The 27650-nt window shown below is 37.0% G+C and overlaps 1 protein-coding gene and 1 long non-coding RNA gene across 4 annotated transcripts in view; one reads left to right on the top strand and one right to left on the bottom strand.

Annotated features, from left to right (window-relative positions):
* Window positions 1-8268, bottom strand: part of TNFRSF19 (TNF receptor superfamily member 19) — an 89654-nt gene extending 81386 nt beyond the window's left edge. For all 3 annotated transcript variants that reach the window (XR_011166778.1, XM_069080298.1, XM_069080295.1), the window contains exon 1: window positions 7667-8268. The gene's annotated coding sequence lies outside the window, so the exon portion shown is untranslated. The remainder of the gene's footprint in view (window positions 1-7666) is intronic.
* Window positions 8184-20317, top strand: LOC138155217 (uncharacterized). Its single transcript, XR_011166779.1, has 2 exons — window positions 8184-8315; window positions 17446-20317. It is a non-coding gene; the product is annotated as an uncharacterized lncRNA (long non-coding RNA).
* Window positions 20318-27650: the final 7333 nt, after the last annotated feature.

Raw genomic sequence — 27650 nt, 5'->3', positions numbered from 1 at the left:
TGTTAGTCAGATTTACAGCTGCACCCAGACTGCACACATAAAAGCCCCTCAGGTAGCTATGAAGATCTTCATTCTCAACCTTCACTCTTAGCTAAATTGAATAAATTCCATTCACCTTTTCCTAGCCTCAGAGTACAAGTAATATGCTCCAATATGATCAGTACCTTTAAAAAAAAAAACTAATCTCTTTGAGGTTGGTTTGAACACTAAGCCTTCATTCACTTTTCCAATTCCCATCATCTCTCAGTGCCACAACTCCCAAGCCATGCACATTATCAGAGATTTGAAGAAACCTGAAGAGAGCACCAGGAACCTAGAAGGTAAAGGGGGCAAAGCTGGAAGTCATTGCCATCAAACTTGAGACAATGGCAAAAATCTGCTTCCTCATTTCCATGACCTCATTTGATCCTTACAACAACCTTGTAGGAGAGGAAGGGACATTGTTACCTTCAGTTTAAAGAAGAGAAAGCTGAATAGGTTACTTGTGCAAAGTTATAATAATAGACCAAGCCTGACCTAGATGCTAAGTCTTCTGACTCTGTCCTTTCTACCATATTCACTCTTCATTTTGGTTGGAGTAGTTATATGGCCAAATATATGCATAGGGGATGTTAGCCTGGCATAAATATGAAGGGCAGATTAAAGAAGGAAATAAGAATTTATTAAGTGCCTAATCTCTTCCAGGCACTGTGCAAAGAGCTTTACAAATGTTATCAGATTTAATCTTCACAACAACCCTGACAGGCAGGAGCTATTATCATCCCCATTTTACAATTGAGGAAACTGAGGCAGACAGAGTGAAAGTGACTTGCCCAGAATCATATCATTTAATAAGTATCTGAGGCCAATATTTGAATTCAGATCTTTCTGACTCTATCCCCAGATCTCTACTCACTGCACTATCTAACTGATGGGGAACAAGTAGAGGCAAGCCTACCTGGGAGAAGGTGATTGCAGTATTACAGGTGGGAGGTAATGAGGAACAGTACTAAGTGTGGTAGCATTGGGAAAAGAGAAGAAGGGACAAATGCAAGAGATATAGCCCAGGTTGGATTAAAAATAAGTGAATAGGAGAAGTATGAGTCAAAGATAGCTCAAAGGTTGTAAACATGAGAGACTGGATGGATTAATGGTAATGCCACTGATGAAGTCAGAAGGAGGTACAACTTTGAAGGAGAAAATAATAAGGTTGGGTTTTGTACACAGAGAAATTGAGGTGTGTTGGTGATAGAATCAAGGTAGAAAAGTTCTGTAGGCAGCTGGAAGTGCAGATGTGAAACTCAGGAAGATAAAATTTGGGAATCATCTGCAAAAAAGTGATAGCTGAACCATGGGAGCAAATGAAACTACCAATGGAAAGAAAAAATAAGGCCAGAACTTTGGGGAACACCCAACTTGAGGATGAGGATGCAGGAAAGGAGACAAGAGAGGGCCAGAGAAGGAGAAGAAACAGAAGAGAATATCCAGAAAGAGAACCATCAAGAGTTTAAAAATGCTGCAGAGAGGTCAAGGAAGGAGAATCTGGTGAGGAGAGAGAGAGAATACCATTGGATTTGATTATAAGGGGGAAGTTTTGTTAGTTGTGGGTGCAGAAGTTGTATGGAAAAGGGGTGAGGGGAGAATGGATAGTGAAGAAATAGAAACATTGGATATAGACAATATTTTCAAGAAACTTGCAGTGGAAAAGAGAGAAGATTCTGGATAGTAACTGAATAAGGTAAAAATGTCAAGGAAAGGCCCTTTTAGGACAGGGAAACCTGACCTCGCCTGTAGTCACATGCTTTGCCCCATTTGACTGCGTTTCCTCCCTGTTCCAAACCATAAACAGACTATGATCATTTTTACATCTGTGCCTTTTGGTTCATAATTTCCCCTGCCTGAAATAAATCTTGGTCCCATTGATATCTCTGAATTCCAATTGCATTTATAATTACAAAAAGTTTAGCAGTTCATCTCTAATTGTTTCAAATGGGCTCATTTTGTCTCTACCTAGAAGACTGGAAGTTCCTTGAGGGCAGATCATGTCTCACATACAGTATCATCAAGTACAATACCAGGCACATATAAATAGATGTTGAGTCAACACATATTTGCTGTTCAGTCTTTTTAGTAGTGTCTAACTCCTTGTCATGCCATTTGGGGTTTTCTTGGCAAAGATTTCTTTGCCATTTCCTTCTTTAGCTCATTTTTACAGATGAGGAAACCAAGGCAAACAAGATTAAGTGACTTGCCCAGGGTCATACAGCTAGTAAGTGTCTGAGGCCAGATTTGAACTCAGGAATGTGTCTTCCTGACTCCAGGCCCAGCACTCTATCCACTGTGTCACCTAGCTGTTATATAATTAAATGTAAGGTAACTAATAACATGGAGTTAACATTTATACATTATTTAGAACTCATCTTCTAATAAAATACCCTCAAATAAAAGAGCATTTTTGTGTTACATACATCTGGCCTTATTTAATTTTGAAATGCCATGTTATTTGTGGCAGTATTTCTCTACCAAATTATCTTGCACATTATATCTACGTATGGTTTATATTTAAATATTATTTTATATATGTGTGCACACATATATATGTAAAAATCATATAGATGATTTACCTAATTCATTCATTCATTCAACAAACTATTGAATGAACTGTGCTACAGTGAATAGAGCCCCAGGCCTGGAGTCAGGAAAATATAAGTTCAACTTTGGCCTCAGATATTTGCTAGCTGTGTAACCTTGGGCAAGTCAATCAACTCTGTTTGCCTCAGTTTCCTCAACTGTAAAATGCACAGGCACAGTCATTGTGAAGACCAATGAGATAATAATTCTAAAGCACATAGAATGGTGTCTGGCACACAGTCATTACTATATAAATGTTTGTTATTATTATTATTATTACGCATCTATTATGTGCAAAAACTTTGCTAAGTGCTAGGGATACAAAGGTCAAAATGAAACAATATCTACCCAAAAGTAGTTTATACTCTAAAGGAAACAATACATCCTCTTATAAATAAATGCAAAATAGACACAAAATAAATCCAAAGTAATGGGGGTGGAGCCTAGCAAATGGGGAAAATAGGAAAGGTTTTCTAGAGGAGGTGGATAGAGATCCAAAGAGGCAAAAATGAGGGAGAATGTTCCATGGGGCGCAGCCTGTGTGCAGAATCTGGAGAGGGAGTGTTGTCAGGGACTCGTGGCTAGGACAGTTTGGCTGGAATAAAGAGTGCATGAGAGGGAATAATATATAATAATCCTGGAAAGATAGATTGGAGAAATATTGTGACTGCATCCAATGCATTGGAGATCAGACATATTGCCAAGTAGACCTATACACATGTGCGTGTGCACATATGTATGCACATGCAAACATATATGTGTACACGTAAAACATATGTAGAATAGGAAGGCTGCTTTGACATTATACTTTACCTATATGATATCTGCTAAAGGAAATGATGCAAATAAATATGTCATCATTTAGAGCACAGTGTTGTTCAGTCATTTCAGTTGTGTCCAACCTTTTGTGACCCCATTTAAGGTTTTCTTGGCTAAGATACAGGAGTGGCTTGCTATTTCCTTCTCCACCTCATTTTTACAGAAGAGGAAACTGAGACAAACAGGGTTAAGTGACTTGTCCAGGGTCACACAGCTAGTAAGTATCTGAGGCCATATTTGAACTCAGGAAAATGAGTCTTTCTGACTTTAGGCCCAGCATTTTATCTATTGTACCTAGCTGCTGAGAAGTTACTCCTCTAAAAAAAAAAATCTCTGCCTCACCCATTCCTGGATGGTTAAACTCATGTACCTTTTATATGAAAAAAAAAAAAAGGATATTCAGATTTAGTTTGTTCTACTCTTTCTGTGGTAGAGGAGTTAGAAGTTAGAGGTTAGGCTGGAATCATCTTTGGTTTGTAGGTTAGAAAAGCTTCCTGTGCTTCCTCCCTTTTCCTCATTCTTCTCCCCTCTTGCTTTTCTTTTTCTAATCTCTGTCTATTTAAAGGAAGGAGTATGAGGTAGCAGCAGAAATCTGTGTTATGAATGTGAACAGAGATTGTCCTCTCTGGAAGTTCCAACTTCCTTTCAACTCTGATAAAACCAGTTTCTCCATGTTTCACTTTAGATTGAATGAATTCTTTCAAAATCACTTCTTTCCCTTCCTCCAACAGAATGCCCCAGGTGTGAACTTTGTGTTTTTATATCTTTGTGGATGCCTGTGGCATCTTCATCTCCTCTTGGGGGACCTTTTTTCCCCAACTCACAGGGGAATGAATCAGGCCAACCAAGTGGCCTGACCAAGGTATAGTTCTACCCTGAAAAAGAGGGCAAATAGGTTTAAACTCTATAACTGGTGATATTTGTTAGACCTTATTTGTGTCCTATACCTGCTCTTCAATTTATAGAGATGCTGGAGGGCACTGAGAGGTTGTCAAGAAGCAGTTTTGTACTGGTCTTCCTGCATCCTTGAGGCCAACTCTCCGTCCACTGTACCACACTGTCTCTGGATTGTGTGATAACAAGCAGAATTACAGTACCCATAATTACCTGTTATTAAAATATAATACACAAAAGTGTTATAAGCTGTGATCATTAAAAGAGATCTGAACCATGTTAATTTTTGAAAATAAGCTTGTTGCCATTTTTTATTACCTTTAGTAAAAATAAAAGAATTTATTGTCAATCTATGTGATCCTTCATAATAATCAAATACCAGTTGTGGATGATGACTGTTTTACCTAGATAATGTTGTGTATAGGTCTTAAAAATTAAAGTTAATAAGCAAAGTACCCACATTACATTAACTGGCACTGGCAAGTACCTTAATACATTCCTTATCTGGAATATTTGCTTTTTCTGCTTAGGCATTTCATTTTCAAGAAAGAAAAAAGGAGGAAAGGCTACTAAAAAGCATTCTCAGTAATGTGGAAAGTTATTTTTAAGAATTATAAGTGCTTCCATATATGGAACAGATAATGAGATTTGTCCACAAATGTCTCACAATAATATCGATGGGAGTTTTAGCATATGCAGCCAAAACTTTAAGCTAGTGTTAGAATGTCTGGGGAGCTCACTGGAAATATTTATGAAAACTCCAAATTCTCCTTAAAAGAGAAAGTTGGCTAAATACAATTTCCCATTAGCGGCATTTAGAAAATTCACAAAAACTATTTTAAATGTGGTGATAAATCACCATAATGATAATATTTTTAGAAGGCATACTTTTGCTTGCCTTGCTAATCCTTCTAACTTGGTGTATTTGATACTCCCGGGTAGGAATGTAGAAACCGATTCATGTAGTAGAGATGCAAAAGGGGGATAGTTGAGAAGTAATTTGGAGTTACCATGTTGATAGACAAAAGTGCTTGACATAGTTGTCTCAGTAGCAGAAAATGCAGGCCAAGGGAAGTTGCTATCTTTATATCTCAAAGATTAACATTGTTCTCCAGCCGGCTACACAATACACTTGTTATAACAGTTGTTAGACAGTTAAGCTACTCACTATGCTCTCTGGTACATTCACCACCACCACCACAACACACAGCCAGGGCAATCTTTGAGTAGTTATTAATCATGGTGTACTTTTGTAACTGAGAATTGCTAGCTCATTGACATGGAAACCTATAATTAAAGCTCTAGCCAATTGTTCTTTTTTAAACATTGTGACTTGCTTAATTTCTCAGCCTAAGGCTGTGTCTATACAAAGTCAGCAGTTATTTATTTAATTTAATTAATTCAGGTAAAATGGATTGGGGAAGGGGAGACCCGGATTGCCTTCTCTGGCCCTCTGGCCTGAATTAACCACATATTTGCCAACTATTTTTTTTTTCATTTTGTTCTGTGTAGACAGCTCAAGTTTGTTATAATGAGATTAACAAAAGAATAAATCACTATGTGAAACTGAAAAGGGGAAAAAATGACCCAGACAATCCTGAGGGCCAGGGCAAAATATATCTTCAGGTTTCTTTCTCAATTGTTACTTCATAGCCCTTTCTTTGAATTTTCTTCGTACCCTGGTGTAGTCCGAAGTACATTAAATAAACCATGTGAAAACAAAAAGTGATGCTCTGGGAGGTCATGGTCATAATTTGTTGCATTGTTAGGAGAATAAAAATTTAAATACCTCTTTTGGCACCAGTAAAAGCAACAGTTAAGACTGGAAGATTAAATTCTTACTGACAGCCCTTTAAATCACAGTCAGTTTGGCATGGTCTTAAATAACCTCCACTGACAACTATCGAAGTAGGAAAATCAAACCTACAGTGCTAATTGCCCTCCTCCTAATATCAGGCAGCTGCTTTACAAAGGAATGCAAATTAATTGGTTTGGAGAAATTAATGATAGATGAAATTGGGCCTCATTAGGCCATACTTACTTCATCAGAATGTCAGGGTAAATGGTAACTGGCCCTATCACCATTTAGCATTATCTTGTTTTTTTTATTCAACACAAAATAGAGTATTGTTATGTTAACTGAATATTCTGCTCAAATAAAACAAGGACTGGGATGAGGGAGACATTTTTTAAAGAATCAATGGGGAAAAACACTGGTCTCTCCATTATTTCATAGTGCCTTTTAGTGATTATGTAGAAAATGAAAAGATTTCACATATTTTGGTACTTAGTGAACAGATAAGGTACTTGAGACTGTCTTGTTTTGCTAATAATTAACTTTCTCTTTTCAAATTCAGTTCATTTGCATGGCTTAGATTTACTATAGTGAGCCTTAACTGAACTTGAGTGAAACTCAGACTTATATTTTATGTGAAGTCCTGGGTGTTGACATTCAGATAACTTTCATAAACAACTGGCAGCAGCTATCACTGTGCATTTGAATGCCAATTTGGTAATTAGTATAAAACATTTTTTGAAATCTTCTTTTGAATGGGTCTTGATCTTTCAAAAGGGGACATAATATCCATACAGGGTATGGATAGGGCAACCTGAATTCACTTTAAGAAGAAAAAAAATATTTAGTTTTACACATCAAAAGCTTGAATAATTAAATGTTTTTCAAAGATTCTTGGCAAACTACAGTAGAATAGATAATTGTAGTGTTTATATGTATATATGTATAAATATTCACTTAAACACATATATTATATGTGATGTGTGTATATATGAGTGTGTGTATACAAAAGCACACTTGAGCAAAATACACAGTTTATTCAAGAGATTTAATTTGCTCTTTTATATAAGGAATAAGTCATTTGCTTTAGGTAAATTTTCCCTGCCTTAAAAAAAAAATCAAATATTGTGATTTATAAACAAAAACTAAAACGAGCCCAAATCCTTCAATCTATAAACTTAATCTACATATTTAAAACTACATCTATTTGTGTGAGGTATTCTGGTGCTTCTGCTGCGTGCCCAAGTAGTCACAGCCATTTACTTTGGCTAGCTGAACTTGTCTTTTCTGCTTGCTTGCAAATAAATTTTTCACAGCAAATTGTGCAAACATCCCACTACAAACAATGCTCTCTGCATAAATCAACTATTACATTTCCTCTGACACTCATAGTTACAAGGGTGGCGTTGCATTCGACAGGCAGATTTTGTTTCGAGAGGGTTAAACTTATCTGCTCCTAACACATCCACACACACACTCGAATTAATAACAATAATGATAGTAAATACAGCTAATAAAAAGCCTGCAACAAGATATAAAATGTAGTACCTGCAACGTGCTGAAATCTCTCCAGTCTCCGCCCTTTCAGTAATTTAGTTTCACACTGGCACCACTTCTGTACCAAATGCTCCTTCCTCCCCCAAAAATGTGTGTCAGCACAAGCCCGGACGAAACTCCAAATCCAGGAAAATAAAATTAACCGTGCAGATCAAAGGCAGACGAGCACGGAGACCAAATGCCTGTAATCTGATCAGTGATCAGATGCCATTACATCAAAGGCACTGCTAAGTTGTTTTGGCTTTTTTTCTTTTTAAATATATGTTAAAAAGAAAATTCTCTTTTCAGCAGGTAGTTACCTCCCCGCCTTCTGGTTCTTAATGGCTTTGTTAAGTGCTGCTCACTTTGGTTTCTCCCCTCGTTTCTGGGCCGGGGGAATGCTGAGGATTCCTCCCTGGCTCCCCCGAGTTGAGTGGCTGGATCTGTAGCTTTTTCAGTTCCCAAGCTGTGTTGTGGATTGTGTGTTGGGAGTTTTTCCTAGTGCCAGCGGGTTGTGCTTTATCCCTTTCATCTAGGCGAACTGCAGATCCCATGACATCATTCAACGCTGTGGGACTGGTAGGAGAGCTATAATTCAGCCTGTGGGGGAATACAGCGAACAAGCGAGAGAGGAACTAGAGTTTGCAAGATTTCTAATCAGGTTAGTCCATTGTAACCAGCACAGGACTCATTTCAAAGTTCCTGTTATCTGCTTCCTAGGGAGAAGGGAGAGAGAATACAGCCAGAGCTTTTATGTGTGATAAGATCCCGATAAGTGCCAAATATGAGCATTTAAAAGCTTATCTTTGACAAAAATCACCGTTCCCACAAAGACTAGAGTATCCGACATTCAGAACAATTTAATATAGCTGCCAAGTAATTATGAAAAATGCCTCCAAATCGCCAGATGGGCTGGGTGAATGGCAACAATAGCAACCCAAGTGAATGGGAAAGAGGTCTCTAAGAATTCAAGCAAATTATCCTCTTCTTGAAAGTCAAAATGGAAGAAACCCATTATCAATTAGAGAATGGCATTCCAAATTAAACCGAGGCTGTCTGAACAAGTAATTAAATCAGCAGACAACAGTCTCTTGAATTCTGTTCTCAGATCTGCCATCAACTCACTGGGTGACCCTTGGCTTGGACTCAAGCTTGTCTTTGCCTTAGTTTCTGATTTTGTAAATTAGATCTAACAACGCCTCCTTATGCTCAGTGTTATTAAGCTTAATTCATTAATACTTGTTAAATATTTTAAGATTTTCACATGATATGTAAAGGCAGAGTACTTTCACATGCAATGATGGTCCAAGGACATGTTTTCATTTGTCTTTCTGGAGTGATTTTACAGCTACTCATTGGTAAAAAATAATGTTGCTGTTGAGTCATGTCGGACTCCTGGCAAAGGTACTGGAGTTGTTTGCCATTACTTTCTCAAGCTCATTTTACTGATGAGGAAAGTTAAGCAAATGGGATTAAGTGACTTGCCCAGGGTCACACAGCTAGTGAATGTCTGAGTCACCTAGCTGCCCTTTATTTTAAAATTTTATTTATTTAAATGCAATTTATTTAGTGCTTTAAAGTTTGCAAAGCACTTCTCAAATATCTCATTTTATCCTTATAACTTCTCTGAGTAGTAGGTGCTCTAATTATTCCCATTTTATAGATGAGGAAACTGAAGCAGGTAGAGGTTAATTGACTTGCCCAGGACACAGCTAAAAAGTGTCTGAAGCAGGATTTGAACACAGATTTTCTGAGGTCTGGTCTTTTTATTCACTGCACCACCAAGATGACAGACAGTTCTCTTAAATTGCACCTAGAATTTTAAAATCAGAGACTTTTAATAAATGAAAAATTAAACTCAATACTCTGCTTTAGTTCAATTCTCCAATGCCAATCTTGAATGAGTATCTAAAATGCTTTCACATTATATTTCTTTTTCCTTTTGTTTATTTCTTACAATCTATGCACAAAAACTCATGATGGCCTAATTTGACTTCTCTGTGGTCAGATATGAAGTAAGATAATGTGGTATTATAGAGAATTTAACTTTTATATGGCCATGTTTTCTTTTGTAACACAGTACCAGGCAACAACAAATTGTGGTTTCAAGATCATAGGGTCATAGATTGAAAGCTGGAAGGGACCTGTTGGGTCATCTAGTTCAACTCTCTTATTTTACCAGTGAGAAATTGGAGATCAAGAAAGGTGACTTGTCTGAGTCTCTCTCTCTCTCTCTCTCTCTCTCTCTCTCTCTCTCTCTCTCTCTTTCTCCCTCCCTCTCTCACTCTCTCCCTCCCCCTCTTTCTCTCTCTCCCTTTCTCTCTCATTCTCTCCCTTTCTCTCTCAAATCATGATGGGAAGGGAATTATTTTGGTTTGCAAAAGAAAAAAATCCAACTTAAGAAAATACATTAGTGATATTTTTGCAAAACTGAAAGGGAAAAGTAGAATTTGATTCTTTCCTCTTTGAGAGCAAGAACTATCTCCTGCCTTTCCTAGCATCTCCAGGTTTACCACAGTGCTTGACACATAGTGAGTGCTGAATCAGTGTTTATTGAATGACTATCTTTCCTCCCTCATAGACTAGCTTATTTCTTTGTAGAATCTAGAAATGAAAGAGATCTAGCTAAATCTTCTCTTTTACAAATGAGGAAACTGAGGTCCAGACAGGTCAGGTGATGTGCCTAATGTCGTACTGGAATTCAGTTTCAGGTCACCTGTCTCTAAATACTCTGACTTTTTTTTTCTTTACTAGGTACACCTTTTGTTATGTAATACATTTTAGAAGATGTAGTTTTTAGCAAGGTAATGTTCCAAATTTGCATAACTTTAAACCAAAAATATATTTTCTTTTTTTAAAATCACTAATATACTTTGTTTTACATTGACTTCATTTGCAAATCCATCACTCCTCTCTTCCTTGGAGAGTTATCCTTTGTAAGAAAAAAATCTTTCAAAGAGAGGAAAAAAAAAAACCCAGAAAACCTAACCATGGTTCTCCATCTCTGTATAAAAGGGAAGAAGGTACATTTTCTCTCTCATTATCAAGACTATGTTTGAGCAAAATAATTAAAAAGAGGCAAGTTTTGTTGTTATTGTTTCCATTTACACTTTTGTAGTCATTGTGTATATTGTTTTCCTGGTTCTGCTTGCTTCATTTTGCAATTGATTCATACAAATCTTCCCATACTTCTCTGTATTCTTCATTGTTTTGTTACGGTGCAGTAACATTCCTGAATAAATGGACACCTACTTTGTTTCCAGTTCATTGCTTCTACCCCAAAAAAGAGGGGAGAAAAAAGTCATTCAAGACATAGTGAGAAGCCCAGTATTGTCTGTAATGTAAGAATTCATTTTCAAAGTAACTTAAAAATCAAGCCAGCCTTTCCTTGTGGACATAATGTGACACATTCACAATCAGTGTATTCTTGGAGTTACTTTTCATGTATGATGATGGTTTTGATTGCTAATCCACGTGCCCTCAGTGGCTTAATGCCCCTTGCAAGCAATGACAAACATTTGCAAGATGATGGCAAAATTTAGAGCTATAATTTTTTGGCACAAAATTGAGTGACATTAAAAGTCTGTCTTACATATGCAAGGATTGAGTTTATGACTGGCCTCATTAGTACCACATTCCAAGCCAACTGAACAGACCCATTGTTGGGATGTTGCTGGTCTCATTGTTCTTTTTAGTTGGTGCATTGCAATAAAGAAGACTTGGGAGAAAAACTTGCCCCAAAGTACCTTCGATGAGCTAAATTCTGTTGGATAGCATGGTGACAGGAACAACTTATATGCAACATATAAAAAGTTCTCCCCTTTTAAGAAATTGAGCTACTGTCTCAAACTAATTGTTTTAAATCTCTGTGTCTTATACAATTAACTTCTCTTTCTCTTTTCAGTAAGTTGTACTTTGGTTGCTTTGCCCCCACTTTCTATGCTAATTTCTCTTCAAAATTTGAAATATACTTCTGCCACTTCTTTACTATAACATGTTAGAGGTTATATGAATTATGATGACAATGAGTTATTGGTTCAAGTTGTACAAGTTGTTTTGGTATTGAGTTTTGCTGCTCATTAAATTCACTATCAACTTGTGAATAATGTGTGGTCCTCTTTTCTCTTTACTAAGGATGTTTTATGGATTCTATGACAAAATACTTGTGTAATTGGAGACTGGCACATATCTAGGGTACATCAATGTCTGCTGACGCAATTTTCTCACGTGGGAGAGGCTGAAGAGCTTGCTTCAGGTGGAGTCATGATAATGCATAATGAAGTACATTGGAGAGACAGTGGAGTATGTGTAGATATTCTGTAACTGGCTCTGGTTGGAGAGCCCTGAAGTGAATATGAAGCTCTTTGATTGGCTGTGGAGACATTCAAAAAGTCCTGAGTCAGTCCTGGTTTGATATCTTTGATATTTCATTTGGCAACTCCATCTCAGTGGATGTTTTTGATTCCTTCACTCATAGCAGTCAGTGAAGGATGATGCTGTAAGGAAAGAGGCCTCAGGACTTCTTCTGAGGCCATGTGGCCTTGTGAATATAAGCTTGAGTTCTTGGTTGACCTTGGAGTTTGTTTTTCCCATTTTAGGTGAAAGGAGAATGAGTTATGCAGCCATCTCCACTTTGATGCCCCAAGGACCAAGGGAGTAACTTCACAACCTAGCTTAGTGGTAGCTGAGACAAGGACTCTGGTGATGCCATATTTTGATGTGAACTTGACAGGAACAATGCTATATGGAAACTGGTCACTTTCCCCCCAAATCATGGAGAGATGAGGACAGTATGCCCTTGAGGTAATACAAGGAAGCGTATGTACTTTTGTTATTGCTGTATCTCCAAAGCAAATTTTCCTTTACAAAGACTAATTGAAAAAAAAAAGTGATATTAATTTGTTAAATGGAGCTGAGGTACTATCTATGAGCACCTACATAGCCAATGGGGGCTCAAGCCAATGGTAGTAGGGATACCACAAAACCCTTAGTGTATCCTAGAATCCTGAAAGGGACTTGTAACTTGCCCAGCTACATAGGGAAAAGGAGAGTCATATCAGAGAGAATTTGCTGTACTTACAGTGGTGATTTGTAAACTTGCTACACTGTTCAAACTTTTTTTATGAGATTTGAAGGACATTAGAAAGACTATCAGAATTTTATTAGGGAAGTCAAACTTGTATATACAGTTCAGAGGGTCATAGATATGGAAATGGAAGGAGACTTAAATGCCTTATAAAGAGACCATGGAAACTGAGGAACAAAAAGTCTAGAGGCCTTGGAGACCTTGCAGTCCTATGTCTTTGCACTAGCATCATGAAATTTTACTTACTAAGCAGATTTTGGAGAATGTACACATGATAAACTTTCCAAATTCCTAAATTTTCAGACAATTTCAATTTTTATCTCCAAATTTTATAAACTTTTTGGCCTTTGATAAGTCAAACAGGAATAACACTACATGAATCAAAAAATCAGATTCTAAGTGAAAACTTAGAAGGAACCTCATGGTCATTTAGCCCAACCATATACCAACCATGAATTCTAATCTGAATACCTACTTAATTGGTTATTGTGCCAAATTAGACTTGTAAAATATCTTTTAAAGGAAATATATGTATATATAGTATGCTATACACATGTGTATATATGCACATATATGTATGTTATGTGTACATGTACATATAATCATAATATGTACTAAAATACAATATACATCTACAGATATGTATATATCTACGTGTATGTATATACATGTGTATTGCATATATATATATATATACATATACACAAACCACTTAGTTGATCTACTACTAAGTTCCTTGACCCATTTCAATGATAAGGGCCAGCCTGCTCATGGCACTTTGGGGAGATTATCTTACATTTACCAATGTAGTTATTTGTTCTACCCAACATAGGGGATTCTAAGATTTTTAGAGTTCTTACCTCTATCCCCTAGCTCTTCTGCAAATGTGGGTGGCAGAGACTTGTCTCATTAGTTAAGAGGATGTTATCAATTTGGATTCATTCAATTAAATTCTTGGGAAGGAAACAGCCCTCTACTCTTTGTGCTTTGTTTCAACGGACCTGAATTATGTAAACATAATGGTGATGATCACATAATCATGGTTTGACTAGATATAGCTCTTTCCTCATGACTGGAGAAGTAAAGGAAAAGTAATAAAGACAAATATGTATTAACATAACCACTGTACCTATGGCAACTGTGGGGCTAGCCAGCATTTAAGTCATTTATAGCGTATCCCCAATGCAAGAATTCCTGGACATAATTCACATTCTGAGACCAAGCTGCTCCTCATCAGTCACTCACATTGGGAGCTAGGAAGTGTCCCCAGTGCTGACACAGGCAAATGTACTATGCTGGACTCACCCTCCACCATCTGATTTTCTCATTCAAAGTCTCCTGAAAGTCCCTGCATATCAGAGTTACTTGGGGACCAGGACTGCTTCCCCATGTCTCTGCCTCTCATTTGCAGGCAGCAACTTCCAATTCTGCCTTCCCACTGTTTCTCTCAGTGTCCCAATCTAATGGGCTATACTGGGTGGGACTCTGATTGATCCTTGAAGGGTGTTTATTTATAGTGTAGGTCATGCTGGCTAGACTCCCATAACTGCCATTCCCTTTGTCTGTCTCTCTAAATTCCCTCTGTAGCTGTTGCTATCTTGTATGATTTTTATTTTCATGTCATTTTGATTCTTTTTTTTTATTTTTGCAATTGACCTAAAACACATCATCAGATGGGGACGGAGTTAGATTTTTTTTCTTATTTCTAACTGGAGTTTATCCATAGGATTATTTATTCCCTTTTAAAAAAATAGCTCAGGAAACCAATCTCTTGATTAAGGAGATCTGATTATGAGGAAAGTAGAATAAAACTTTTCTTGTTTCATGCCTTGGAACTACACAGGATTTTTGCAATCGGAGAAATGCACCCTGTTCCTTAAACCACTTTTCTGGCAGCTGGGTGGCATAGTAGATGGGGCATGAGACTTGGAGCCAGAAAAACCTGAGTTTAAATGTGGACTCAGACAGGAACTCTGTGGCCCTGGGCAAGTCACTTAACCTCTGCCTGCTTCCTTATTGTAAAATGAGGATGGTAATAGCCCTTACCTCCCTGGGTTGTTGTAAGGATGCAATAATATTTGTAAAGCACTTTGCAAACCTTTAAGCACAGTATAAATGCTTACCCACTGTAGCATCCTAAGAACAATGGGTAGGAGCACAGTCAAATTTAGACTTTCAATAAGGAAAAAACATCCCAATAATCAATAATGGTGGAAAGAACGGTTAGTCTAGAATCAATGGACCAGGGTTCAAATTCTACCTCTGATACTATCTTCAATGGACCAGGGTTCAAATTCTACTCTGATACTATCTGTGTGACCTTGAGCAAGTCACAATCTCTCTGACCATTCTGGGTCTTCATTTCATTATAAAGTACTAGATAGCTTCTTGCAACAGCTTCTTGGGAAGACTCATCTTCCTGAGTTCAAATCTGGCCTCAGACACTTACTAGCTGTGTGACCCTGGATAAGTCATTTAATTCTGTTTCCCCCAGTTTCTTCTTCTGTTAGATGAACTGAAGAAGGAAATGGCAAACTACTCCAATATCTCTGCTAAAAAAAAAACCCATATGGGGTCATGAAGAGTTGGACATGCCTGAAATGACTCAACAAACAACAAAGCTAGCTTCTTCCATCTCTTTCAGCTTTTGCTCTTAGATCTTATGAAAAGTGGAAAGGGCCTCCTCATGATGTAGTAGGTCTCCCCTCTTTAGAGGTGCTCAAGCAGAGTTAAATGACCCCTGTATATTATAGCGGTGATTGCTTTCCAGGCACGTGTGGGACTGTATCTCTGATGCCCCTTTCCCATTTTGAGATTGCAGCTCAGCACTTTCTCTGCTCCTACTTCACCCAAGATGGTAGAAAACATAGACTCCCGCTAGTTTTCACATGCCTCCAGTTCCTTTTTAAGTAGATTATTTGAAAGGCCACATTTTCCCATGGAAAAGTTTTTCAAATGATGGTTAGAATCTCAGGCCAACCCACAAAATGAAGCAACCAACCCCCTTCCCCCCCAAACCATTTCACCCACAATGTGCCAGAAGTTTTTTTTTTACCATTTGTGCTAACAGCATTAAAGACCCTAAACATCACATTCTTACTGACTAGAAACTGCATGTGACAATAATAACCAAAGCAATTTGTGGGATGGAAAATAAGACACACAAAAAAAGAATACACTATTAATCCCATTCAGGAAATGGGAGCACATGGAGAACCTTCAGGACAAACCTATTAATGTATATTGGAAATATTTCTTCATTAGAAAGTTGAATCTGAAGTAGTTAATTGTAAGCTACTTTGAGAAGTATTGACCTTAATTAAAATTATTTAAAGATGAAATAAAGTATTTTATTGGAGTAGTATAAAGTATATTATCGGTGTACAGTAAATAGTAAACAGAGATAAAACAGGGTAGACATTTGGGAAACAATTATTAAAAAAATCCCAGGAAAACATTGTTCTAAATACTACTCATCAAAAAAGGGATAGTTGCATAGGTGGTTGAACATTTATGCGCAACCCTTCATAAATAAATTAAAGAGATAATTTATGAAAATAACTTTCTGATCATGTGGTATAATAGAAAAAAGATTAGACTTGAAATTAGATTATGATGGGCAAGTCACTTAGCATCTCAGAGGATCAATTTCCTCACCTGTAAAATAGAGACAATAATTATTCATGCCTTATTTCCACTGGGTTGTTGTGAGGGTTACATGTAAAAGAAATTTTTGCCACATAAATCTATGTTTACCACTATTATTGTTGCTTTTTCTTCATTTTCATCTAGTGTGATGGTGTTCAGATAGAAAATAGTCCTCAGACAGATTATTATTCTGCTGTTATTTTTATTTATGCTTAAGTGTTCTGTGGATTGTTGCACAGGTAGATAAAATGACTTTTTTTTCCAATTGAATAAAGCTATAAATTCATCTTTTGTAGGCTCACTGAAAGCATCCTCTGGAGAGCTGGAATAGCAGACAGGATGATGGGGATGATATGTACTTCATCTTGTTCCCAGATGGTTTTGATTTCTTCTGATTGGTCTTTATATTATGAAAGCTTTTCATTCCAAGCAGCTTGAAGATTATGAGTACTTGGAATGCTAACATCTATTAAAAATGTTCTTAAATTTTTATGGAGCAATGTTATCTATGACCAGTTGTGGGCAACAGCTTTTATATGATAGTGCTGTGGTTTTAATACAATTTTATTCTCATGGATATTTTGAAGTCCCTGTAAGAGTGGGGCTCAATTAAATCAATCGATCTAATACACCACCCCATTCAAAGTAAGTGATACAATAAGATGTCCAGATACACTCATCAGGCAAGAACATGTCTCAATCAATCAATCAATCAATATTTAGATTCAGCATGAAAAGTACTTGGACAAATTGGTATGATGTTGATAGAAACAATGTCTGGATAGGTTGAAGAAACTTGGTCATGTCCTTTGGGTCACATAAAATATAAATACTAGGTTATAACAATAGTTATTTGAACTTCTGATGTGGGAGAGATATTTGAACAAGAAAAGAGAGAGCATTGCAGCAAAACCCTTGAGAAGACAAGCACCTCATCTTTGGCCAGAACCTTGATCTCCATCTCCCCACTCCTTGGCTGGGGAGAACCTTATGAGATTTGAAAGGTTCAGAGGATTTGAGACTTCCCATTTACATCCATCTAACTCTCATTCTCCAGGATAGCAGTGACCAGAGGAAGTGTCAGCGGCAGCAGTCAAGAACAGACAGTGTGATGTGAGAAGCCGGATTTGTGGCATCACAAGGAGTTTATAGCAAAAGAGCTGTATCATGCCAAAGGGGCCCATCTTGAGCACACCATAGACAGGAGAAGAGGATTTTCAACAATCAAGATCAGCAAGCTACCCTTTTGCTCCATGTGTTGTCTAAACTTGAGCCCACCTCTTTCTAGACTCTATATACTGTGGGAGAGTGGGTCACACACTTTTGGGGAGAATATTTTGTATCAATTGTTCTTATTGTGCCACCTTATTAAGTGCCACTTTTTAAAAGCTAATTGAATCTGACTAACTAAATAAAATGAACCAATAATCATTGTGGGGAGTTGGGGAGCTGGGAAATCTGCAGCACTCATGAGATATAGCATTGGAATGACCCAATTCTATATCTCAGGGCTATCCCTAGAGCCCTGTGAGAATATAGTAGTAACCACCCTCTGGGTACCCACTTGGCCTGTGCCAGTGGAGGTTGGGAGAGTAAGTCTTCCAACTTACTGAATGATAAGTTTCTAGTGTATAATGCTAACCATCGATTTGTTTCTTACTAGGTATTTGATAGGTGCTAAATTTTAAACACCTGCAGTGATATATTGTATAATTTCTACCTTTTTTCCATAACCGTTGATCAATATGTTCTATAATTTCTGATGATAATAACATGATCATGATCTTAAATCACTATCATAAAATCTTCTAGTCCTATAAACAAATTTGCATGGCCTAGTTATTCAGCACTTTTTTGTTGATGTATTTTTGATTGAGTTCATGTGGATATTGACCATTGAGAGCTTATTGATTCCACTAATGATAATAATAATAGTTAACATGTTAAAGTTTACAAAGTACTTTATATACATTATATCATTTGATCCTCACAGCAAACCCTGTGAGGTAGATGCTATTAGAGGATAAGTGACTTGCCCATGGTCATACATCTAATAAATATCTGAGGAAGATTTGAACTTGGGTCTTGACACCATGGTCAGTGCTCTATCCACCACACCACCTAGCTTTCACTCCATGATATTAGCCATTTCATAGGCTCTTTCTGTAGGTAAATCCATTTCAGTTACATTCAACAAATCTAATGGTGCAAACTTATTGTTGGCCTTTATTATTGTTGTGTGAAGTGGTTCTTGTTCCAAAAGGATTTTTGTAAGTTTTTAGCCTGTTATATAATGTTCTCTGAAAACATCTTCCTGTAAATTTGTTCAAGGATTCTTGGTCCCTAATATGTCAGTTCCTGATGTCTCCTGAACTTAATTTAGATCTTTGAAGAACTTAGTTACTGCAACAGGAGATAGATTAGAATTAAGAAAACTGACATAAGACACCATATTTTGAAAAATTTGTCTTTCTTTTTTTTTCTTTTTTTAGCAATATAGACTCTTGTTGTTCAGTCATTTCTGACTCTTTGGGACCCCATTTGCAATTTTCTTGGCAAAGGTACTGGAGTGGTTTGCCATTTCCTTCTCCAGCTCATTTTACAGATGAGATAACTGAGGCAAACAGGGTTAAGTGATTTGCCCAGGGTCACACAGCTAGTAAATGTCTAATGCTGGCTTTGAACTCAGTTCTTCCTGACATCAGGTCCAGAGCTCTATCTGATGTGCTGCCTAGGTGTCCTAATATAGCACGCAAGAGGTATACATTTTTCAAAGTATTTTGAGTTGAAAATAGTTTTTATTTTCAAGTTGTTACTAGAAGTACAAATGCTGCTTTTATGATAAGAAGCAGTGTAGTATAATGAAAGCTGAGCAGGACTTTGAGTCAGGAGGATTTAAGGGCAAATTCTATCTCTGACATTATTAGCTTTATGATCATGGCCAACTCCCTTAACCACTCTGAGACCTAGTTTCATCCTCTCTAAAATGGGGGTAGGGATAATGCATTGTCATACTTTCCTCACAGAATTGTTATGAAATTCAAATAATATAATTAGTGAGCATTTATTATCTTCCCACTTTGTTCTAGACACTGGGGACACAAAGACAAAAATGAAAATCTGGACCCTCAAGGAGCTTATATTCTATCAAGTAGAACTATATGTATGCATATTGAACTGGCATAGCAGATAGATTGCTGAGTCTGGGGTTAGGGAGACGAGTTCGAATTTGACCTCAGGTACTTACTAGCTTTATGAGCCTGGGAAAGTCATGTTTGCCTCAATTTCCTCATCTACCACATGAACTTTAGAAGGAAATAGTAAAACACTCCAGTGTCTTTGCCAAAAAACCCCCAAATGGGGTCACAAAAAGTCAGACATGACTGAAACAACTGAACAATGCATGATGCATGAAAAATAAAAGGTAATTGGAAAAAGGGAAGTAACAGCTGGATGGTGTAAGGAAAGGTCTCATGTACAAAATGTTGCCTGAACTGAACTTTGAAGGAAACTCAGCATTATAAGAGATAAGGTGAGAAGGAAGTGCATTCCCATCATTTCCAGGTACAGGTGACAGCTTGTACAAAAGCATGGACATGTAAGATGAAGTGTCATGTGTGAGGAACAGCAGGTAGGCCCCTTTGAGTGGACTGTAGATTTGTGAAGGGGATTTGGTTGGAAAGGTAGGATGGAGTCAGGCTATGTAGGACTTTAAATACCAAGCAGAGGCATTTGTATGTGATCAAAAAAGCACTTTGCAATCCTCAAGATTTTTATAAATACAGCCATTGCAACATATATACATTTTTGTAAATATAAAATTATAACAACTATAATTATATCTTAATGTGATACAGTCCATTAAGTATTAACATAATTGTAATACATAATAATTATAATGAATTAATAAAGATTATAATATATGTAAATGTGAAATTATCATTATAAATTATACTTATGATTGTAAGTTGTTGAGTATATAAATTGCATATAAATATATAAAATAGAAATACACATTTCCTGAAAATTTAAAATATACCTTGGTTTTGAGCAACTCATTAACATTTCTAATGATGAATTTGAGATTCGTGATCAAAGTATTATTGATGTTTTACCATTTAATTATAATAATGTAAAAATACAGTTTTTATTCTTTATATATTAAATATCTTTTGCTATGACATCTTAAGGGGAATGGAACACTATGATAATATCACCCCAATTTTTTTCTCTTAATTTAGTTATGCATATGTATGTGTTTTCCTTGAGGAGAGTGAGAAAATTTTGTTTGTTTGGACTTTTTCTTTCATTTTTGCCCAGTAGGTAACAGTATTTTGAGGATAGCTCATTTTCTTTCTGGAGCTTTGCTAGGTTTCTTTCTTGCCCTGACAAACAAGCATTTCTTCTTCTAATTTGGCCCTTCATTCACCTTTATTTCTGGGAAGGGAAGGGAAGGGAAGGGAAGGGAAGGGAAGGGAAGGGAAGGGAAGGGAAGGGAAGGGAAGTGCTAAAGCACTTATTTGATGTGAGGCTCAAAAATCCTTTTTCTGTGATGATGAAATTTAATGATGATATACTCTGAAACCTTTATCACTGTTGAATATGAAAAGGAAGGACTCAATTTTTTTCTTTGTTTATTTGTTTACTTTTAGTTTACAAGATTCAGTTCCATAATCCCTTCAGTTTCAAATTTTCTCCCCCTTCCTTCCCTCCCCCCCACCCCCCGCCCCCACCATGGCAGCATGCAATCAAGTATAGGATCTGCAAATACTTTCACATTAGACATTAGTCAGGTTGTAAAGAAGGATTGTAACCGATGGGATGAGCAATAGGAAAGAGTAAACAAAACCATACAAGAAAAAGAAAGAGAGAAGAAAAAGACTATACAAGTCAGTTGAAAATTGGTGACTTTCTCAAAGTAACTCAATGATTCCAGCCCAGAGAACATAAAAAAAAAAAAAAATACCGCCTTAGTTCTAAAGTGATTATTGTCATTGTTGTTTGTCCTTTGTTTTTGAAGAGGACCAATGACAAAATGATGTGATGTCTTGATTTGTGTGTGGATTAGATTTAAGTGAGGCAGCGTTGGGCAAAGTTTTCAGCCTCACTCTCTCTTCCAGTGGAAAGATAAAAGTAGGGATGACTGGTGATGGTCTGGGATTCCGTGGATGACCCTGGCATCTTTGATATCTGACCAAACTCTAAGCGCTCCATAGTACCTGCTTTAGCCATCTTTATGGTTGATGGAACAAATTGTTCTCATCTGCCCATTCTGCCTGGGGGAAGGTCTTCACATGCTTGGGGTAGACATCCCCTTGACTCACTGACAGGTTAGAGGTCTCTCGGTTACCTTCAACTTGGTTTAGCCTATCTGCCAAGATGGTTTTAACAGGCTGTGGCTGCACTGCATGCTACAGCTTCTTGGAGTCACAGGTGAGAGTTAGGAGACAGGTGGACACCAAAGGTGGACGAACAAACCTGAAAAGGGTTTGGCAAGCCCTCATGCCAGAGGTGCTAGTCCTCCCTGAACACTGCATTCACAATTCTAAGGTATTTGATAAAAGAATAACATATCTATAGATAACTCCCTAAATCTAATGTAGTACATTCATTCATAGAACTGTAGAATTACATGATTAGAAAGATTATCATGTTTATTTCCCTTGATTAGGCATCCATCTGATCTGTCAGCATCCAGAAAGGAGTCCCAAATGAAAAGGTCTCTCGTTTTTCAAGAACTCCAGAGACGGTTTATAGCTTTCTGAATAACATGTTTTCATAATTAAGAGTTTTCCCTCCCATGAATTCTTCTTTGATCTATCTAATATTCTAGGAGCAGCAACTTATGCCCATTTCCTCTTGTTCTGATTTCAGTGGAGATGGAGACCATCTGATGACTCTTATCTGTAGAATTTTGTTTATTTAGGATGGACATAAACCACCTTGTATCTCAAACTCCTACCCAGTACATTAATTCCTTTTACAACCCCACTTATAGCTGGTGATCCAAATTATACCAGGACCCTCCAAAAAGTGGGAAATGATGCATCAAAAGTTGCATGACATTCCAAGTCTCATCTGCTACCAAATAACTTCCATACATTGGTTCTGCTTCTTACTTGTGTGTGTGAGGGGGTGGGGTAACTGGCCAATCAAAGCCTAGTTCTGAGAGTATGCACAGGGGCCTCTCTATAAGTGGGGCCTGGAGAACCTACTTCTGGAAGTACATGATAACGTACAATAGAGGGACCTCCCTGAATGAGAGCATATGTTTCCTGTCTGCTTACTGTGTGGTGAGGCAAAGTCATTTAATTGGTTGCTAAGCCAGACTGAGTATGCATATTAAATGTTTCTAACTAGCTAAATAAATCTCTTTCCTAGTGGTAATCAAGGCAAGACCTTCAGGTAGGGAGAGAGGTAGCTACCTCCCCCACCCATGCTGACATATGTCTGGAATGACTTTGTGATCTTTGAAAGATCAGAAGAGAGCTGGGTGAGGAGATAGCAGCTCTAAGGAGCATCCTTGGAATAATGATAGAGTCTTGCTAACTGATTGCTTTGAAGACAACAATCCTCATTTAGATATATACATTTTGGAATGTTAGTTTAAAAAAGTTCCTTATTGAGTCATTTAAAGTCTATGAGAAAAAGGAAAATGGCGATTAAGGTTGCAATCCTCAATAATAAATAAAGTGAAAGACTTACAACTGACATAGAAACATCTTTTACTCTGTGGATCCAAGATCCAACACTGTCTTATATCTTTGTTTTAGAGATTGTTCAAGCCAAAACTTTGAGGCTTTGTTATTTTGTTAGGTAGCAATGTAGGGAAGAATCAAAGGATGGAAAATCCAATGCACATAAGAGTTGGTGTATGCATTTTAAAGGCAGAGATAGATGCCTTGCACAACATCAAGGTGCAGGGAAAGTAGTGAGGGCTGTTTAGCAACCTAAGAAAGTAGAAAAGCCTTCATGTTTCAAGCCAATAAAAGGTTCCATGACTGGATCTCTCATGTCTGTTTGCTACAGGGAGGTTTTTAATGAGAGCAAGAAGGCAACAAAACAGATATCTATGGATCAGATCTTCAAAAAAACTATCAGATGTTCTTGTTTCCTTAAAAGATAGCCTCAAACATCTAAAGCTCCCAAAAGAAACCCTCCTGAATTTCACAACATTGATGAAAGCTTGAGATTCATAGGGGTGAAAATTGGCAGGAGTTACAAAAACTCAAAAAAGATTTTTTTATGACATACATACATACCTATATATATATATTTTATGTGATTAGCTAGTTATAGATCAATTAAATAGTTGCTTCATTTAATTGATTTGTTTTTTAGATAGCTTCATACTATTTTTGTGTTATTTATATTTGTATAAATATACCCTATTCTTCACATATTTGGGTATATAAAATCCTTTTTCAGGAATAGCTAATTATATAATTATCTTTTATGGTGAAATCTTATTCAACTCCCACAATTTTTCTTTTTTTTTTTTTGCTTTTTGGAGGGCAATTAGGGTTAAGTGACTTGCCCAAGGTCACACGGCTAGTTTTTGTGTTAAGTGTCTGAGGCCAGATTTGAACTCGGGCCCTCCTGACTCCAGGGCTGGTGCTCTATCACAATTTTTCTTATAGCATCTATATCTAGAAAAAACTGGCTATTTGTACATAGAAGAACACCTAAAAGGTGTCTAGTCTACTTCAAAAGTAGTGAGTTCTTTACCATTTTATGTGTGCAAAGAGAGTTAGGAATTTTGAGGAAAAGATTCCCCTATCCAGAGGGAGGTAGAAGTAAATCAGTTTAAGATCATAGAATCAGAAGGGTAGTTAGGTGGCAGAGTGGCTAGAGCACTGACACTGGAGCCAGAAAGACCTGAGTTCAAATGTGACCTCAGACACTTAACATTAACTGTATCACCCTGGGCAAGTCACAGCCCTAATTGCCTTGCCAATTGCAGTATCAGTCATTGGAAGGGGTCTTAGAGGCCCAGTCTAACCCCAAAAGAAATTATTATAAGGATATTTATATAGTGCTTTAAGGTTTGCAAAACAAACTTTTGCATATGCAAATCTTATTAGAATTTTAAGCTTTAAGAGTTTAAAGATACACACTTTTATTGTATATATATAAACCCCCTCCCCCCCAAAGTTCCAGTCTCTTCTGCCATTTACTTAAAGATACAATGAAGAATAAAATATTTCCCTAAGCAATCCTTTCCTCTTTGGGAGAACTCTAATTTTACAAAGTATTTCCCAGTGAAATTAACTTCCCTGTACCTTCTAGTCATTGTCCCTTGTTCTGCTCCATGGGACCAGGCTAACCAAGTTTAATCCCTTTTTCACTTGATAGTCCTTCAAATACTTGAAATTGGCATCCTTGTCCTATTAAAATCTTTCTCTTCTTCAGACTGTCTCCATTTCGTAATAATAAATTACAGAATTTAGAGTTAAAAGAGACCTTGGAGGTCATCCATCCAGTACAAAACCTTTATTTTAAAAATGAAGGAACCAAGACCCAGAGTTCCTTCAGTGAATCTTGGTCTTCAACAGTGTAGTCTCCAGTCCTCTTACCATCCTGGTACCCCTCCTATAGATGCTCTCTAAGTCAACAATGTCCTGCCTAAAATACAGTATTTCCTAGAATTGAATGTAGCATTCCAGACATAGTCTGACCAGGTGAGGGTGCAGCAAAGCCATTATCTTGTTCTGGACACTGAGTCTGTTAATGCAACTCAAGACCAAATTAGTTTTTTTATCTTTTTTACTGGCCTATCACAGATCCTTTTCACATGATCTCTAAGGCCCCTTCCACTTGAAGATTATATAAATCTATGTAGATGTTCCTAAAAAAAGTCTAATGAATGATCATATTGTAAGAAAACTATCCTTTGATTTGTTGCTAAAACTGCTATTTGGAGAACTTGGCTTTGTTTATGACAGTCTTTAGATTCATGTTTTCCCCCTGTGGCTTTGCTTAAATCAATATGATTTATTTTGCACTACAGCAGGTAAAAAAAAAAGACAGACTTTATATATTTGGGCAGGGGAAAATGTATATGGGGACCTTCTGTTGCTCTGTCTTTTGTAAGTATTTGTGCAAAAAGCCAAAAGATAGATCGAATTTTGGCAAGATCTGTTTTGTAGAATTTGAAAGAAGATAAAATTGATTTATTTTTGGAGGTATTACTATATGACATATTGCAGATCTGCAGGATGAAGAAATCTCATCTGAGCTGGGAGAGTTTCAGATGGAATTATGGTGTATATTGGAGTTTCTAGGATGGCTCCTATTGGAAGGATAATCTACTTTTTAAAACTTCTCTATGACATCCCAAGTAACCATCTCCAAGATGAAAAAAAGAAAGAAAAAAACAGAGGCATTCAGGTGGTTTTAAAATGAGGAACTTAATAACTGGGCATACAAAATGTACAGCTTTGCTATTCCTGTCTGTGAAAACTGCTTTTACTATTTTCGCTGCTGGCATTCACAGTCCAGAGAAAATAGATAATAGATAGAGGCTTCTGCCAAGTGTTTTCTCCCTTTTCTCCTTCTTATTTATTTAACCTTATGTTTCATATCTTCAGTGCTACCCATGTGTGATTTTTAATACATGAAATATGTTGCTGCTGTCTTATCTAACAATTGCATCTATATGCAAAGTTTTATATAATCAACGACACTAACAATGGTTTCTTTTATTTTGCTTTCTGAGGACAGCTTTGTGCTCTGGTGGAAAGACTGTAAAAAAGGAGGCTGTCTCCAAATGAGGTCCCTAAGAAAAAGATCTTTTATGTTGGAATTAGAATGGGATATTACACTAATTCCTTTCTAAAGATCTGGCTTAAAGAGAGAAGCCTGGAGCAGTGATCTAGCATCTTTCTTTCTTTCTTTCTTTCTTTCTTTCTTTCTTTCTTTCTTTCTCTCTCTCTTTCTCTCTCTCTTTTTCTCTCTTTCTCTCTCTCTTTCTCCCTCCCTTCCTTCCTCTCTCTCTCTCTCTCTCTCTCTCTCTCTCTCTCTCTCTCCTTTCCTTCTTTTTCATTCTTCTCCTTCTTTTTTTCTTTCTCTTTTTTTTTTTTTCTCTTTTTTTCCTTTTTGGAGGGCAATTGGTGTTAAGTGACTTGCCCAAGGTCACACGGCTAGTTTTTGTGTTAAGTGTCTGAGGCCGAATTTGAACTCAGATCCTCCTGACTCCAGGGACAGTGTTCTATTCACTGTACCACCTAGCCTCTCCTAAATCTTTATTTCTTTATTAACATATATATGTTAATATAAATGGTATATTTATTCATGAAAAATAACATTTTTCAAAACAAAAAAAAATTAATGGGAAGATTGGCAGGCTTTTACTTGTTTTTGCAAATCTCCTTAATTTCTGCCTTAATAAAGGATAGTGGGATTCTCATATCTGCTGCTGTATTCAGTCTGTTGTGATATGTTACTTTGGTTGAAGCATATGAAGAAAATCAAGCCTCATACAGAGCTGTAGTTGGGAAGGGAAAGAGTATATTAGTAGGCAAATGATATTTTTTGTGATTATGAAAATTATTCTGTCTGTGAACTCTGAGAATGTCTTGGAGACTTTCAGGAATTTGCAGACCACACTTTGAGAACTGCTGTCATAAAGAGTGGCTGCAATGTAGGAGAGATAGCAATAGGGCCACCCAAAAAGTTCATGGGAGACAAAATCCAAGGAAGAAGAATCCTTCTTTGTTGCTGTCATTGGCTCCTAACCCCTTCATGCAATCTCAGAGTTGGAATGGACCTCAGGGATAATTTAATCCATCCAATTGAACAAAAATCTCCACTAAATCATATCTAGCAAGTGGTCTTTACTTGAAGACTTCCCAAGGAAGATTTAATGTTGGATAGTTCTGTTAGGAAATTTTTCCTTGTATTGAACAGAAATCTGTTTTTCTACAACTTCTAACCATCATTCCCAGTTCAGCTGTCTGGGGACAAAGAGAACAAGTTTAATCATTTAATCATCTTCCACCTGACAAGCCTTCCAACACTTGCAGATAGCTATCATATTCCACTTAAGTCTTCTCTTCTTGAAGTTAAAAATGATGAATTCCTTCAAATGATTCATTTTTTTTAAAGAAAGGCAGTTGAGATTAAGTGACTTACCCAGGGTCACACAGCTAGTAAGTTTCAAGTGTCTGAGATAGGATATGAACTCAGGTCTTCCTGATGCCAGGGCCAGTGCTCTATCCACTGTGCCACCTAGTTGCCACCCTCTCCTTTTAAATATGAATT

The sequence above is a fragment of the Petaurus breviceps genome, unplaced genomic scaffold (assembly GCF_028583685.1).
Source record: "Petaurus breviceps papuanus isolate PSGF00001 unplaced genomic scaffold, PetGlider_PUasm1.0 91133, whole genome shotgun sequence".
NCBI classification, from domain to species: Eukaryota; Metazoa; Chordata; class Mammalia; order Diprotodontia; family Petauridae; genus Petaurus; species Petaurus breviceps.
The sequence above is the reverse complement of the archived record's forward strand: the minus strand, read 5'-3'. Positions and strand labels throughout refer to the sequence as shown.